Genomic DNA, 16,812 nt, shown 5'->3' with positions numbered 1-16,812 from the left:
TGACATTCCAGGCTATCCGAAGGTCCAACACCGTTGGCGCATGAGGCATTTCGTGGCAAACTTTTACCGTGCATGCAAGAGTAAGGAGTTTTGCAAAGATCTTACCCATGTTTGTGTGGCATTCAACACCGACACATTCCAAAGCCGCTATGATAAGCTATTCAAGGCGTTGGAGAAGAACAAAGGAGGGAGAGAATTCTTGACAAGGAATTTTCCGGAGAAGCATAAGTGGTCACGTGCTTACGACGAAGGAGGTTTCCGATACGGAGACATGACAAGTAACATGGTGGAATGCTTCAACAATGTGCTCAAGGGTGTCCGTTCCTTGCTGGTCACTGCGATAAATATACCTTCTTCAAGCTCAACGAGTATTTTCTGAGGCATTCCGAAGAGACGGCCAAATGGATAGGTGAGAAAATGGAATTTCCCTTCAAAGTTGAGGATTGGTTGAAGCATCAAGCGCGCAAGTCTTGCCGTCAAAAAATCATTAGTTTCAATGAAAAAGAATAAATCTACCAAGTCGATGAGCCGGGTGGCACAACAAGGGACAGCATGACTTACGGTGGAGTAGCATATGAGGTGCGCCTCAAGACCCGGTGGTGTCAGTGCGAGAAACCTCACAAGTATCATTGGCCTTGCTCGCATGTCATGACCGCCGCAAGGTTCAAAAACTTGAAAGTATCCGATGGTACCACCTTGCGGTTGCATGAGTTCACATTGGAACGAACGAGGTTGACATGGGCTCCTAGGTTTCATCCCTTCCTAGATCAGTCACAATGGCCTGAGTATGATGGGCCACACATCGTCCCCGACCCCGAACTCGTGGTGCCTACAAAGGGAAGAAGAAGAAAGAAGAGGTTTAGGGGTGACATGGATGACCTAGCTGGATACACCGGAATGAAACAATTTGGTAGCGGCCATTTCATGGAGGCACCGGACATCAATAGTTGTGGTAAATGTGACGAGCCGGGACACAATGTTAGGAAATGCACGAAAAAGCCACGAACCGATGCCAACACTCCGGATCCTAGTCAAAGTGGTGCCCGAAGAGGAGGTACCGGTGGCACACGAGGAGGTAGGAGTGGTGCGCGTGGAGGACAGACGAATCTTGGCGGTAGTGGACGAGGAGAGAGTATTAGAGGGCATGGGGGACGGTCGGGTACCGGTGGCCGTGGTCGTAGGACGAGAAGGGTTGCTAGAGGAAGGCCTATTGACATCTTGCTTAACCCAGATGGTTGAAATAATGTGAATGGTACTTGTTATTTGGTCTTGTTTATTTGTTTTTGTTTTTGCATACATACATGTTATTTTACTTTACTAACTACCAAATTTGTCTTTATAGGCATGGCTTCTTCCAGTTCCGTGACGAGGCCACCGTGTGCTAACCGTGAGGACATGCCGGACAAGTGGACAGACGCCGAGTTGGATAAGGTGAAGGACAAAGATATGAGAACTCCATCATGTTGGTGTGGAGATGTTTGCAAAGTTAAGGTATCCACCGACCGCAAGAAATCATGGACGGAAGGAAGAAGATATTTTGTTTGTCCCAACTATGCCTACGGTCGTCTGATACGTCCATTTTGCATCATGCTTTTATATCGATATTTATCGCATTATGGGCTGTTATTACCGAGCGAAGAAAATACCAGAGGGGGCCCACACCCTGGCCACGAGGGTGGGGGCGCGCCCTACCCCCCTGGGCGCGCCCCCCTGCCTCGTGGTCCCCCTGGCAGGCCTTCGGTGCCCATCTTCTGCTATATAAAGTCTTTAGTCAGAGAAAAAACCATAAGCAAGCTTTCGGGAAGAAACTCCGCCGCCACGAGGCGGAACCTTGGCGGAACCAATCTAGGGCTCCGGCAGAGCTGTTCTGCCGGGGGAACTTCCCTCTGGGAGGGGGAAATCATCGCCATCGTCATCACCAACGATCCTCTCATCGGGAGGGGGTCAATCTCCATCAACATCTTCACCAGCACCATCTCCTCTCAAACCCTAGTTCAACTCTTGTATCCAATCTTTGTCCCAAAGCCTCAGATTGGTACATGTGGATTGCTAGTAGTGTTGATTACTCCTTGTAGTTGATGCTAGTTGGTTTATTTCGTGGAAGATCATATGTTCAGATCTATTATGCATATTAATACTCCTCTGGTTATGAACATGAATATGATTTGTGAGTAGTTACGTTTGTTCCTAAGGACATGGGTGAAGTCTTGCTATAAGTAGTCATGTGAATTTGGTATTCGTTCGATATTTTGATGAGATGTATGTTGTCTTTCCTCTAGTGGTGTTATGTGAACATCGACTACATGACACTTCACCATTATTTGGGCCTAGAGGAAGGCATTGGGAAGTAATAAGTAGATGATGGGTTGCTAGAGTGACAGAAGCTTAAACCCTAGTTTATGAGTTGCTTCGTAAGGGGCTGATTTGGATCCATATGTTTCATGCTATGGTTAGGTTTACCTTAATACTTCTTTTGTAGTTGCGGATGCTTGCAATAGGGGTTAATCATAAGTGGGATGCTTGTCCAAGAAAGGGCAGCACCCAAGCACCGGTCCACCCACATACCAAATTATCAAAGTAACGAACGCGAATCATATGAACGTGATGAAAACTAGCTTGACGATAATTCCCATGTGTCCTCGGGAGCGCTTTTCTCTATATAAGAGTTTGTCCAGGCTTGTCCTTTGCTACAAAAAGAATTGGGCCACCTTGCTGCACCTTGTTTACTTTCATTACTTGTTACCTGTTACAAATTACCCTATCACAAAACTATCTGTTACCGATAATTTCAGTGCTTGCAGAGAATACCTTGCTGAAAACCGCTTATCATTTCCTTCTGCTCCTCGTTGGGTTCGACACTCTTACTTATCAAAAGGACTACGATAGATCCCCTATACTTGTGGGTCATCAAGACTCTTTTCTGGCGCCGTTGCCGGGGAGTGGAGCGCCTTTGGTAGGTGGAATTTGGTAAGGAAAAATTTATATAGTGTGCTGAATTATCGTCAAGCTAGTTACTATGGAACATAATCCTATGAGGGGCTAGTTACTATGGAACATAATCCATAGTAACAAGTGACAGTAAATTTACTGTCACTTGTTACTATGGAACATAATCCTTTGAGGGGCTTGTTCGGGGTATCTTCACCCCGACCAGTAGAGCAAAGAGTTGCTCCTCAACCTACTGAACCTACTGAAAATGTTTACTTTGAAATTCCTTCGGGTATGATAGAGAAACTGCTAGCTAATCCTTTTGCAGGAGATGGAACATTGCATCCTGATTTACACTTAATCTATGTGGATGAAGTTTGTGGATTATTTAAGCTTGCAGGTATGCCGATGATGTTATCAAGAAGAAGGTCTTCCCTTTATCTTTGAAGGGAGAGGCATTGACATGGTATAGGCTATGTGATGATATGGGATCATGGAACTACAAACGATTGAAATTGGAATTTCATCAGAAGTTTTGTCCTATGCATCTTGTTCACCGTGATCGTAATTATATATATAATTTTTGGCCTCGCGAAGGAGAAAACATTGCTCAAGCTTGGGGGAGGCTTAAGTCAATGTTATATTCATGCCCTAATCATGAGCTCTCAAGAGAAATGATTATTCAAAATTTTTATGCTCGGCTTTCTCTCAATAATCGCTCCATGCTCGATACTTCTTGTACTGGCTCTTTTATGATGAAGACTATTGAATTCAAATGGGATTTATTGGAAAGAATTAAACGCAACTCTGAAGATTGGGATCTCGACGAAGGTAAGGAGTCAGGTATAACACCAAAGTTTGATTGTGTTAAATCTTTTATGCATACCGATACTTTCCGTGAATTTAGCACTAAATATGGACTGGACTCTGAGATAGTAGCTTCTTTCTGTGAATCCTTTGCTACTCATGTTGATCTCCCTAAGGAGAAGTGGTTTAAATATAATCCTCCCATTGAAGTAAAAGTAGTTGCACCTATTAAAGTTGAAGAAAAGACTATCACCTACAATGATCCTATTGTTCCTACTGCTTATGTTGAGAAACAACCTTTCCCTGTTAGAATAAAGGATCATGCTAAAGCTTCAACTGTAGTCAACAAAAGTAATATTAGGACACATAAAGCCCCTAAGCAAGTTAAAGTTGAACCTAATATTGCAATGGTTAAAGATCTCTTGACTGATAATATCGATGGGCATCTTATTTACTTCTGTGATGAGACTGCTAGAATTGCTAAACCTGGTGCTAAAGATAAACATAGACCTGTGGTAGGCATGCCTGTTATTTCTGTTAAAATAGGAGATCATTGTTATCATGGCTTGTGTGACATGGGTGCTAGTGCTAGTGCAATACTTCATTCTTTATACGAAGAAATTATGCATGATATCGCACCTGCTGAGATAGAAGATATCGATGTTACCATTAAGCTTGCCAATAGAGATACTATTTCACCGATGGGGATTGTCAGAGATGTTGAAGTCTTGTGTGGGAAGGTTAAATATCCTGCTGATTTTCTTGTTCTTGGTTCCCCACAAGATAGCTTTTGTCCCATTATATTTGGTAGACCCTTCTTGAACACTGTTAATGCTAGGATAGACTGCGAAAAGGATGTTGTTACTATTGGTTTGGGTGATATGTCTCATGAGTTTAAATTTGCTAAATTTAGTAGACAACCCCGTGATGAGGAATTGCCTAGTAAAGATGAAATTATTGGTCTTGCTTCTATTGTTGTGCCTCCTAATGATCCTTTAGAACAATATTTGCTCGATCATGAAAATGATATGTTTATGAATGAAAGAAGGGAAATAGATGAAGTATTCTTTAAACAGGGACCTATTCTGAAACACAACTTGCCTGTTGAAATCCTAGGGGATCCTCCTCCACCTAAGGGTGATCCCGTGTTTGAGCTTAAACCATTACCTGATACTCTTAAATATGCTTATCTTGATGAAAAGAAGATATATCCTGTTATTATTAGTGCTAACCTTTCAGAGCAGGAAGAGGAGAGATTATTGAAAACTCTGAAGAAGCACCGTGCTGCTATTGGATATACTCTTGATGATCTTAAGGGCATTAGTCCCACTCTATGTCAACACAACATAAATTTGGAGAAAGACGCCAAACCAGTTATTGATCACCAACGACGGCTAAATCCTAAGATGAAAGAAGTGGTAAGAAAGGGAATATTAAAGCTCCTTGAAGCAGGTATAATTTATCCCATTGCTGATAGTCAGTGGGTAAGTCATGTCCATTGTGTCCCTCAGAAGGGAGGTATTAGTGTTGTTCCTAATGATAAAGATGAATTGATTCCGCAAAGAATTATTACAGGTTATAGGATGATGATTGATTTCCGCAAATTAAATAAAGCTACTAAAAAAGATCATTACCCTTTGCCTTTCATTGATCAAATGCTAGAAAGATTATCCAAACATACACATTTTTGCTTTCTAGATGGTTACTCTGGTTTCTCTCAAATACCTGTGTCAGCTGAGGATCAAGAAAAGACCACGTTTACTTGCCCTTTTGGTACCTTTGCTTATAGACGTATGCCTTTTGGTTTATGTAATGCACCTGCTACCTTTCAAAGATGCATGATGGCTATATTCTCTGATTTTTGTGAAAAGATTTGTGAGGTTTTCATGGATGATTTCTCCGTTTATGGATCATGTTTTGATGATTGCTTGAGCAACCTTGATTGAGTTTTGCAGAGATGTGAAGAAACTAATCTTGTCTTGAATTGGGAGAAATGCCACTTTATGGTTAATGAAGGCATTGTCTTGGGGAATAAAATTTCTGAAAGAGGTATTGAAGTCGATAAAGCTAAAGTTGATGCTATTGAAAAGATGTCGTGTCCCAAGGACATCAAAGGTATAAGAAGTTTCCTTGGTCATGCCGGTTTTTATAGGAGGTTCATTAAGGACTTCTCAAAAATTTCCCGGCCTCTGACTAATCTATTACAAAAAGATATACCTTTTGTTTTTGATGATGATTGTGTGGAAGCATTTGAAATACTTAAGAAAGCATTAATTTCTGCACCTATTGTTCAGCCACCTGATTGGAATTTACCCTTTGAAATTACGTGCGATGCTAGTGATTATGCTGTAGGTGCTATTCTAGGACAAAGAGTTGATAAGAAATTAAATGTCATTCAATATGATAGTAAAACTCTAGACAATGCCCAGAGAAATTATGCTACTACTGAAAAGGAATTTTTAGCAGTTGTATTTGCTTGTGATAAGTTCAGACCCTATATTGTTGATTCTAAAGTAACTATTCATGCTGATCATGCTGCTATTAAATATCTTATGGAAAAGAAAGATGCTAAACCTAGACTTATTAGATGGGTTCTCCTACTACAAGAATTTGACTTGCATATTATTGATAAAAAGGGAGCTGAGAACCCCGTTGCAGACAACTTGTCTAGGTTAGAGAATGTTCTTGATGACCCACTACCTATTGATGATAGCTTTCCTGATGAACAATTAAATGTCATAAATGCTTCTCGTACTACTCCTTGGTATGCTGATTATGCTAATTACATTGTTGCTAAATTTATACCACCTAGTTTCACATACCAGCAAAGAAAAGGTTTTTCTATGATTTGAGACATTACTTCTGGGATGACCCACACCTTTATAAAGAAGGAGTAGATGGTGTTATTAGACGTTGTATACCTGAGCATGAACAGGAACAGATCCTACGCAAGTGTCACTCCGAAGCTTATGGAGGACACCACGCTGGAGATAGAACTGCACGTAAGGTATTGCAATCCGGTTTTTATTGGCCTACTCTCTTCAAAGATGCCCGTAAGTTTGTCTTATCTTGTGATGAATGTCAAAGAATTGGTAATATTAGTAGACGTCAAGAAATGCCTATGAATTATTCACTCATTATTGAACCATTTGATGTTTGGGGCTTTGATTACATGGGACCGTTTCCTTCCTCTAATGGGTATACACATATTTTAGTTGTTGTTGATTATGTTACTAAGTGGGTAGAAGCTATTCCAACTAGTAGTGCTGATCATAACACCTCTATTAAGATGCTTAAAGAAGTTATTTTCCGAGGTTTGGAGTCCCTAGATATTTAATGACTGATGGTGGTTCACATTTTATTCATGGTGCCTTTCGTAAAATGCTTGCTAAGTATGATGTTAATCATAGAATTGCATCTCCATATCACCCACAGTCTAGTGGTCAAGTAGAGTTGAGTAATAGAGAGATCAAATTAATTTTGCAAAAGACTGTTAATAGATCTAGGAAGAATTTGTCCAAGAAACTTGATGATGCATTATGGGCCTATAGAACTGCATATAAAAATCCTATGGGTATGTCTCCGTATAAAATGGTTTATGGAAAAGCATGTCACTTACCTCTCGTACTAGAACATAAGGCATATTGGGCCATTAAGGAGCTCAATTATGATTTCAAACTTGCCGGTGAGAAGAGGTTATTTGACATTAGCTCACTTGATAAATGGAGAACCCAGGCCTATGAGAATGCCAAATTGTTTAAAGAAAAAGTTAAAAGATGGCATGACAAAAGGATACAAAAGGGTGAGTTTAATGTAGGCGATTATGTGTTGCTATTCAACTCTCGTTTAAGATTTTTTTTGCAGGAAAACTTCTCTCTAAATGGGAAGGTCCTTACGTTATCGAGGAGGTCTATCGTTCCGGTGCCATAAAAATCAACAACTCCGAAGGCACAAATCCGAAGGTGGTGAACGGTCAAAGAATCAAACATTATATCTCAGGTAATCCCATAAATGTTGAAACTAATGTTATTGAAACCGTAACACCGGAGGAATACATAAGAGACACTTTCCAGAACGGTTCAGACTCCGAAAAGTAATAGGTATGTGGTACGGTAAGTAAACCGACTCCAAAATAGTTCTAATGGCAATTTTTCTCCGTTTTGGAATATTTAGAAAAATAGGAAAATAAGAAGTAGTCCGGGAAGGACACGAGGCTTCCACGAGGGTGGAGGGCGCGCCCCCCTGCCTCGTGGGCACCTCGTGTGCCCTCCGCACTCCGTTTTCTTGCACGATACTTCTTTTGGTCGGTAAAAATTCATTATATAACCTCCCGAAGGTTTTGACCACCGTATCATGCAATTATCCTCTGTTCTTGTTTCGAGCTGTTTTTCTGACAGATCTAGATCACCATGACGTCTCCAAGTGCCCTCAAGGACAAGTTCTTTGAGAAGGTCATCAACCCCTACCTCGCGGAAGTGCTGCAACATCCTCAAACCATTGAGATGCATGAGGGGTTGCTGCACATCCGCGATGTTGAGGGACCAAGGAGGACCGGAAGCGTGGAGACAAGGCTCGAGGCAATGGAGCAACAAGTTTTCAAGTGTCAAGAGATGGTGTAGCGTGGACTCGACTCCAATCACATAATGATCACGGAGTTTACCAACAACCACAAGCTAGACGCCAAGGACATTGGGGAGGCCATCTTCAAGCTTCATGAGAAAATCGAGCACCTCCAAGCCCAGATCTATGACCTGCAAAACCAAAACTGTGAGTATGAATATAGATTCAAGAGGATGAGTTTGGCTGCAGATTTAAGGATCCCGGAGACTCGATCATCCTTCTATGATGGTGAGCCTATGCCTTGGAAGAGGGACGACAAGCCTACATCATCAACAATTCCTTCACCAACAAAAGAGATATGATCACATGGGTATGGGCACTCCCCTTGGCGACTGCCAAGCTTGGGGGAGGTGCCCCGGTATCGTATCACCATCACACTCCTATCTTTACCTTTTTCTTAATTTGATCCTTTTAGTAATATCTTGATCTAGTAGAATAAAGTTTTAGTATGATTCAGTTTTGAGTTTTGCCTTATGATCCCTCTATGTAATCGAGTCCGTGAGCTATATATAATAAAGATTAGTGTTGAGTCAAGGACTTGATTATCTTGATATGATCTTGAGGGAATTAAAGAAAAGAGAAAGAATAAAAAGAAATAAAAGAGATCATATTGATCTTATTGAGAGTAATGACTTCACATATAAAGAGTATGATGATTAAAAGTTGTTGAGGGTTGACAAACATAGGTTTGGTCATCGTTGCAATTAATAGGAAGTAATAAAGAAAGAGAGGTTTTCACATATAAATATGATATCTTGGACATCTTTTATGATTGTGAGCACTCATTAAAATATGACATGCTAAAGAGTTGATGTTGGACAAGGAAGACAACGTAATGGGTTATGTTTTCTTATATCTGAAATAAAGTATATTGTCATGGATCACCCAACATGTTGAGCTTTCCTTTCTCCCTCATGCTAGCCAAATTCTTTGCACCAAGTAGAGATACTACTTGTGCTTCCGAATACCCTTAAACCCAGTTTTGCCATGAGAGTCCACCATATCTACCTATGGATTGAGTAAGATCCTTCAAGTAAGTTGTCATCGTTGCATGCAATAAAAATTGCTCTCTAAATATGTATGACTTATTAATGTGGAGAAAATAAACTTTATATGATCTTGTGATATGGAAGCAATAAAAGCGACGGACTGCATAGTAAAGGTTCATATCACAAGTGGCAATATAAAGTGACGTTCTTTTGCATTAAGATTTCGTGCATCCAACCTTAAAAGCACATGACAACCTCTGCTTCCCTCTGCGAAGGGCCTATCTTTTACTTTTTGTCTTATTCGTTATGCAAGAGTCATGGTGATCTTCACCTTTCCTTTTTACATTTTATCCTTTGGCAAGCATATTGTGTTGGAAAGATCCTGATATATATATCCAATTGGATGTAAGTTAGCATGAATTATTATTGTTGACATTACCCTTGAGGTAAAAGGTTGGGAGGTAACACTATAAGCCCCTATCTTTCTCTGTGTCCGATTAAAACTCCATACCTATAAGTATTGCGTGAGTGTTAGCAATTGTGAAAGACTAAATGATAGTTGAGTATGTGGAATTGCTAAAAAGCTCTTATATTGACTCTTTCCGATGTTATGATAAATTGCAATTGCTTCAATGACTGAGATTATAGTTTGTTGGTTCTCAATGAAATTTCTGATTCATACTTGACATTGTGAATAGATTATTACTTGAGCATAAGAAATCATATGACAATATCCATAAATGTTGCTGTTATAAGAATGATCATGGTGCCCTCATGTACGTATTTTATTTTATCGACACCTTTATCTCTAAACATGTGGACATATTTATCGTTATCGGCTTCCGCTTGAGGACAAGCGAGGTGTAAGCTTGGGGGAGTTGATACGTCCATTTTGCATCATACGTTTATATCGATATTTATCGCATTATGGGCTATTATTACACGTTATGTCACAATACTTATGCCTATTCTCTCTTATTTTACAAGGTTTACATGAAGAGGGAGAATGCCGGCAGCTAGAATTCTGGGCTGGAAAAGGAGCAAATATTAGAGACCTATTCTGCACTGCTCCAAAAGTCCTGAAACTTCACGGAAGTCATTTTTGGAATTAATAAAAAATACTGAGCGAAGAAAATACCAGAGGGGGCCCACACCCTGGCCACGAGGGTGGGGGCGCGCCCTACCCCCCTGGGCGCGCCCCCTGCCTCATGGGCCCCTTGGCAGGCCTCCGGTGCCCATCTTCTGCTATATGAAGTCTTATCGTCCGAGAAAAAACCATAAGCAAGCTTTCGGGAAGAAACTCCACCGCCATGAGGCGGAACCAATCTAGGGCTCCGGCAGAGCTGTTCTGCCGGGGAAACTTCCCTCCGGGAGGGGGAAATCATCGCCATCGTCATCACCAACGATCCTCTCATCGGGAGGGGGTCAATCTCCATCAACATCTTCACCAGCACCATCTCCTCTCAAACCGTAGTTCATCTCTTGTATCCAATCTTTGTCCCAAAGCCTCAGATTGGTACATGTGGGTTGCTAGTAGTGTTGATTACTCCTTGTAGTTGATGCTAGTTGGTTTATTTGGTGGAAGATCATGTGTTCAGATCTATTATGCATATTAATACTCCTCTGATTATGAACATGAATATGATTTGTGAGTAGTCACGTTTGTTCCTGAGGACATGGGTGAAGTCTTGCTATAAGTAGTCATGTGAATTTGGTATTCATTCGATATTTTGATGAGATGTATGTTGTCTTTCCTCTAGTGGTGTTATGTGAACGTCGACTACATGACACTTCACCATTATTTGGGCCTAGAGGAAGGCATTGGGAAGTAATAAGTAGATGATGGGTTGCTAGAGTGACAGAAGCTTAAACCCTAGTTTATGAGTTGCTTCGTAAGGGGCTGATTTGGATCCATATGTTTCATGCTATGGTTAGGTTTACCTTAATACTTCTTTTGTAGTTGCGGATGCTTGCAAATGGGGGTTAATCAAAAGTGGGATGCTTGTCCAAGAAAGGGCAGCACCCAAGCACCGGTCCACCCACATACCAAATTATCGAAGTAACGAACGCGAATCATATGAACGTGATGAAAACTAGCTTGATGATAATTCCCATGTGTCATCGGGAGTGCTTTTCTCTATATAAGAGTTTGTCCAGGCTTGTCCTTTGCTACAAAAAGGATTGGGCCACCTTGCTGCACCTTGTTTACTTTCATTACTTGTTACCCGTTACAAATTACCCTATCACAAAACTATCTGTTACCGATAATTTCAGTGCTTGCAGAGAATACCTTGCTGAAAACCGCTTATCATTTCCTTCTTCTCCTCGTTGGCTTTGACACTCTTACTTATCAAAAGGACTACGATAGATCCCCTATACTTGTGGGTCATCATCGTCCTCGTCCAGCTCACGCCTATGATGTACCGCCGGTAAGTTGTTCAAGTTAAAAAATGTTGTCAACCATTGAATCTATCTTACTAATGACCACATTTGTTCTTTATTCGTACGTAGTCGCCGCCTCCACTTTGTAAGTACTTCACATGGATAGATCAAGATGTGCCAGAAGATGTTAAGAAAGATCAACATCGAGATTGTCTAAGGAAGCAGCGGTTGTTTGAAGAAGCATTTCAGAGAGGCTTGGATGAAGAGCGTCGTGAAAAGGAGAGGATGGAGCGAAAGAAGTGTGAAGAGGAGAGGGCACGCAAGGAGAAGATTGCTCGTCAAGAGGAGAGAGCAAGAAAGCTTGCAAGGGCTCGTGAAGCCCAAGAGAAGGATGAGGCACGCGACAAGAAAGGAAAATGGCCTCGTGTGACTCAATAAGGCCTTACTTTCGAAAAAGTAGTCATGAACTATGCCTTCGCTTTGAGAAACATGTGATGAACCGTGTTTGATTTGTGAAACTTGTGTTGAACTATGTACTTTATTTGCGAAACTTGTGTTGAACTATGTCGTCAACCGTGTCTTTGATTTGTGAAACTTGTGCTGAAACTATGTCATGAACTACATATGTTATGCTGCTATTTTTGCTGTCAATTAGAAACGATGAACACGATGGAAAACAGAGTAAATTATAGCTCTGCTTTGCACCCTACCACCAGAAGCCCCGGCGGTAGGTTATGACACCCTACCGCCATAAGGCCTGGCGGTAGGCCGCGAATCCCAACAGCTAACCTGCTGGAGCGCAAAATCTCCCTGTTTTGCGGTAGGGTTGGCTAGCCTACCGCCAATGGCGACGGCGGTAGGGTGGCCACCCAAACGGCTGCTCTGCTGTGACCAAAATATGCATTTTTTTGGCGGTACGGTTGGCCACCCTACCGCCGCAGTCCCTGGTGGGAGGGTGGCCACCCAAACGGCTGCTTTGCTTCTTCTCCTGTGATCAAAATATGCATTTTTTGGCGGTAGGGTTGGCCACACTACCGCCGTAGCCTATGGCGGTAGGGTTGGTCACGCTACCGCTGTAGCATATGGCGGTAGGGTGCTGATCCATGTCCCACTTCATTTATTTTATATCCCTTTTCCTTTCCATTTCTTACAAACTTCTATGAACTAAGCATCCACAAATGATCGAGTAGCAAAGACATAAATAACTGAGCATAGTTCATTACATCTACAAATGACACTCTTCTAGCGATTCATGTCCCCCTTCTAACGATTCGAATGACATAAGTTCAAACTACAAATGATCAAGTAGCAAAGACATACATAACTGACCCATGTCCCCCTTCTAGCGATTCGAATGACATAAGTTCAAACTACAAAGCTCAAGCTCGAGCATACATTTTCTACTTCGGAAAGAAAGATCTAAAACGCATAAGACGTTCAATTTGTGCGTCACGATCAGGATTAGGCTTCAGTTGATAATCCGACGATCCCGCCCAATTCTCCAACACACCTTTCGTTTCGCCGAACCAGGCCCATCGAGCACGGCGTTCCGGAATCTCTGACTTGCCTTGTCTAATTGCCCATCCAATGACCTGTCCGGGTTTTCTCAAGTCCAGCTTGCGGAATTCTTCTATGTTCACGGAGAAAAAGATCTCCGTTGCCACAGAATGTCTGCAAGCATATTCCTTCTCATGCAGCTCATTAAGTATCTTCTGTTTTTCTTTCACAAGCCTACGGAAAACTTTTCTCTCCTTAAGATCAGAAGGTTCCTCCATGAATGGATACTTGTTGAAATCCATCATGGCAGCAAACTCCTCATCATTGCTCTTGAACCATGCTTCAAGCTCCCTCTTGATACCAAGTTCTCGCTCCGGTACAATCTTCTCAGACGCTGCCGCCAAACTCTTAGATGCAATGCCACAACACTTCTCATATACTTTCTTCAACTGCTCCGGGGTCATGTTTTCCATGCTACATGAAATGGAACAAACCATAACTCAAATCAAATGATACAATACAAACACAAAGCGTAACTTATTTATAATGACCTAGGTTACATAATGTTCTCACTGGTTCAAATGACATAGGTTGCATAAATGATAAGGGTACATGCCATTACAATCCAAATGACACTACAACATCATTTGTTTCAACCCCCTCTACTACTCCATCAACAATACATCTTTGTCGTACGGCCCGGGGTTGCAACAAATGACATCATTTCTTTCACGGACCCAAGCCCAACGAGTTGCCCGACTAAGTATCGCCGACGATGGTTGCCTAACTAGCCAATCAATGATCTGGCCAGGGTTGTTAAAGTTCATCTCATTCACTTCATCCCTTGTTCCACACAATGCAATTTGTCTTGCAAGAGCGCGTCTATGATTTTTCTGTTCATTCTTGAGGTTGCTTATGTTTTTCTCTTTAGCTTGGTATAACTTAACTCGGGCATCGTCGCACTTCGACACATAATACTTTGAAAAATCTCTACAAGCCGCATTCAATGCATCAACGGCTTTGACCCACAAGTCCATCTTTTCCTCAATGACTGCACGTTCACGCTTCATCGCCGCCTCCGCGGAAGTCTCAACAAAGATGATCGATCCCATCCTACAAGTCGAGGGATTACTATAACGGTCATCCAAGGCAAAAATCCTAACCGTCTCTTGACAAAAACTATAACCCTAGGAGTAGATCGAGCTATAATTCGAGAGGTAGCTACTCTAACAAAACCCTAATTAAACTATAACCATAACGTACGTCATATAGGCATTTACTTAAGCATAACCATAACCTTAACTCTAACCATGTCATTAACCCTAACAAAACCCTAAATGATATGTCTTACTACCCAAACAATGCTAGTGACACAATACATTGTCAAAGCACAAACATTACCCTAAATGCATCATATACATTGATTTCACCACAACAAAACCATGAACTAGTGATTTCAACAAAATGAGCAAAATGCATGATTTGAACCAACCAAATGAAGGGGGGATGGAGGAGCTACCTTGGGTGATGCAAATGGCCTCGATCCACTAGCCAAATCTCAAGCAATGGAGGGGGATCTAGTGGGTGATTTGGTGGGGGAAAGAGGGGGAGAGAGCTTGAGCACAAAAGAAGAGTGGGGTGAATGAGTGGGTGGGGGAGCAACACAGCCCCCTCCCTCACAACCTTATCCAGGAACCTACCGCCAGACTGCCCGGCGGTAGGTTGCGAGAGCCTACCGCCATAGACGGCGGCGGTAGGTCCCTTTGCCACGTGTACACGGCCGTTAACGGCCAGACGGCGTCAGGCAACCTACCGCCGGGGTGGACGGCGGTAGGTCCCTTTGCCACGTGTACACGGCCGTTAACGGCCAGACGGCGTCAGGCAACCTACCGCCGGGGTGGACGGCGGTAGCCTGTACATCCCTACCACCGGGGTCTACGGCGGTAGCAAAAGGGTCAAATGTAAAAAAAAAAAATCATAACGGGGTCAGATCTTGATTTTATACGTGAAAAGGGTCAAAACACGAAATTTTGCCAGCTTTGGGCTGTACTAGTATTAAGACCTGCGATCGCAATCTTGGCCTATTGTCCTTGTTTTCTCTTTTCTCACTTCGAGTACAAGATCTAAGCCGATCACGGATGACACGGCCACATGAAGGCGCGTCTGCTTCGCTCGCCAGCGGGTGACCGATTGGAATCTTTGCCTGGACTCCTTGCCATGCGACTGTAGAAACCACACGAGTCCTCGCTGGCTGCTACAGCCAAGGTCTATTCAGATTCACCCATCCGGACAAACATCTCGCCGTCCTCCCAAGCCGGGGCGCATGTGATGAGCGCGGCAGTGCACCCTAGCTAGCGCCTAGCGGCGTGCAGGGCAGGGAAGGCAACGCATCTCTTTCCCGGACGGAACCCCGCACGCGGCTTCCAGACACCAGATCCATCATTCGTTCGTTCAAGCAGTTAGTTGCCGTGGCGCGTATGATGCAACAATCTAATCTTGGAGCCGTTATCTATCCATTCCATGTGCGGGTCGTCCCCGACCATGATTGCGGCGAGCATCGTACGTTGTAACCAACGCCCGCGTAAGGCTGGCCTTGCCAGCATCAGCACAGTTTATTAATGTGCTATATGAAAAAATTATCATTCCGCGTAAGGTTCGGCGCGGCATCATTGTCCGTCACGGCGACAGTGAGATCGAGCATCACCCCGCGGCCGCAGATCATGTCAACTCCTTTGTGCTACTAGTACCCCCAATTATATCGGCCCTCAAAATAAAAATAGAAAATCGACCCCTTCCTTTCGGCATTGGAATATCTTGCTCATTAAGCTTGTCTGACGAGGCTGGGACCTTCGTACGCAAACAAGGTATCCGGGGGGATCTACCAAGCATCTTTCTACTTCAGTCGATCGATCTAGAGAGGCGCCTTTTGTTGTCGTGGAGAAGGATACTCCATCATGGAAGGAAGAAAGTTACGGAAAGCAATAGGGGAAAGAAAAAATGGAAAAGGGGACGCCGGACCTACATATATACAGTAGGTTCCTACAGAAAAGAGGCAAAGGCGCTGTCTATTGGTACTGCATTTGCTTTTCAGAAAGTGAATGAATATCCTGCAACTTGCACGAGCGGGGAACAGCTCTATTTCTGTGGATAAAAAGGTTTTACGTCTGGGAAAGGAAAGGGGACGGACAGGCATGGTGTGACCGGTGGAGGTGCTAGCAGGATTCAGATTATAATTCGATTCGTGTCACAAACGATAAAACCTTGGTGGTGACGGCACGATCGTTTGCCGACGGCTAGTGGCTCACCAATTATCTTACTGATGACATGGATGATAAAGGATGTGCTTTTGTTATCGACACTACTGTTGTTACTTTTGTTAGTCCCGATGGCTAGGACCGCGGAGGATATTAATGTCGACCACAAAGATGTAGACGGTGGGAAGCTTGGTAACCAGGGGTGGATTAACGAGTTGTTTGGCTCGTTAAGCTCGTGCTGGTTAAGTTTGTTAAGCTTAACAATCAAAAACCTTGTTTGGCTCGTAACGAGTTGTTTGCCTTTTTTATTTCTTTTGCGAACGCGCAACAGATTT

The sequence above is a fragment of the Aegilops tauschii genome, chromosome 2 (genome assembly GCF_002575655.3).
Source record: "Aegilops tauschii subsp. strangulata cultivar AL8/78 chromosome 2, Aet v6.0, whole genome shotgun sequence".
In the NCBI taxonomy this organism is placed as follows: Eukaryota; Viridiplantae; Streptophyta; class Magnoliopsida; order Poales; family Poaceae; genus Aegilops; species Aegilops tauschii.
This window is presented reverse-complemented; position numbering follows the sequence as displayed.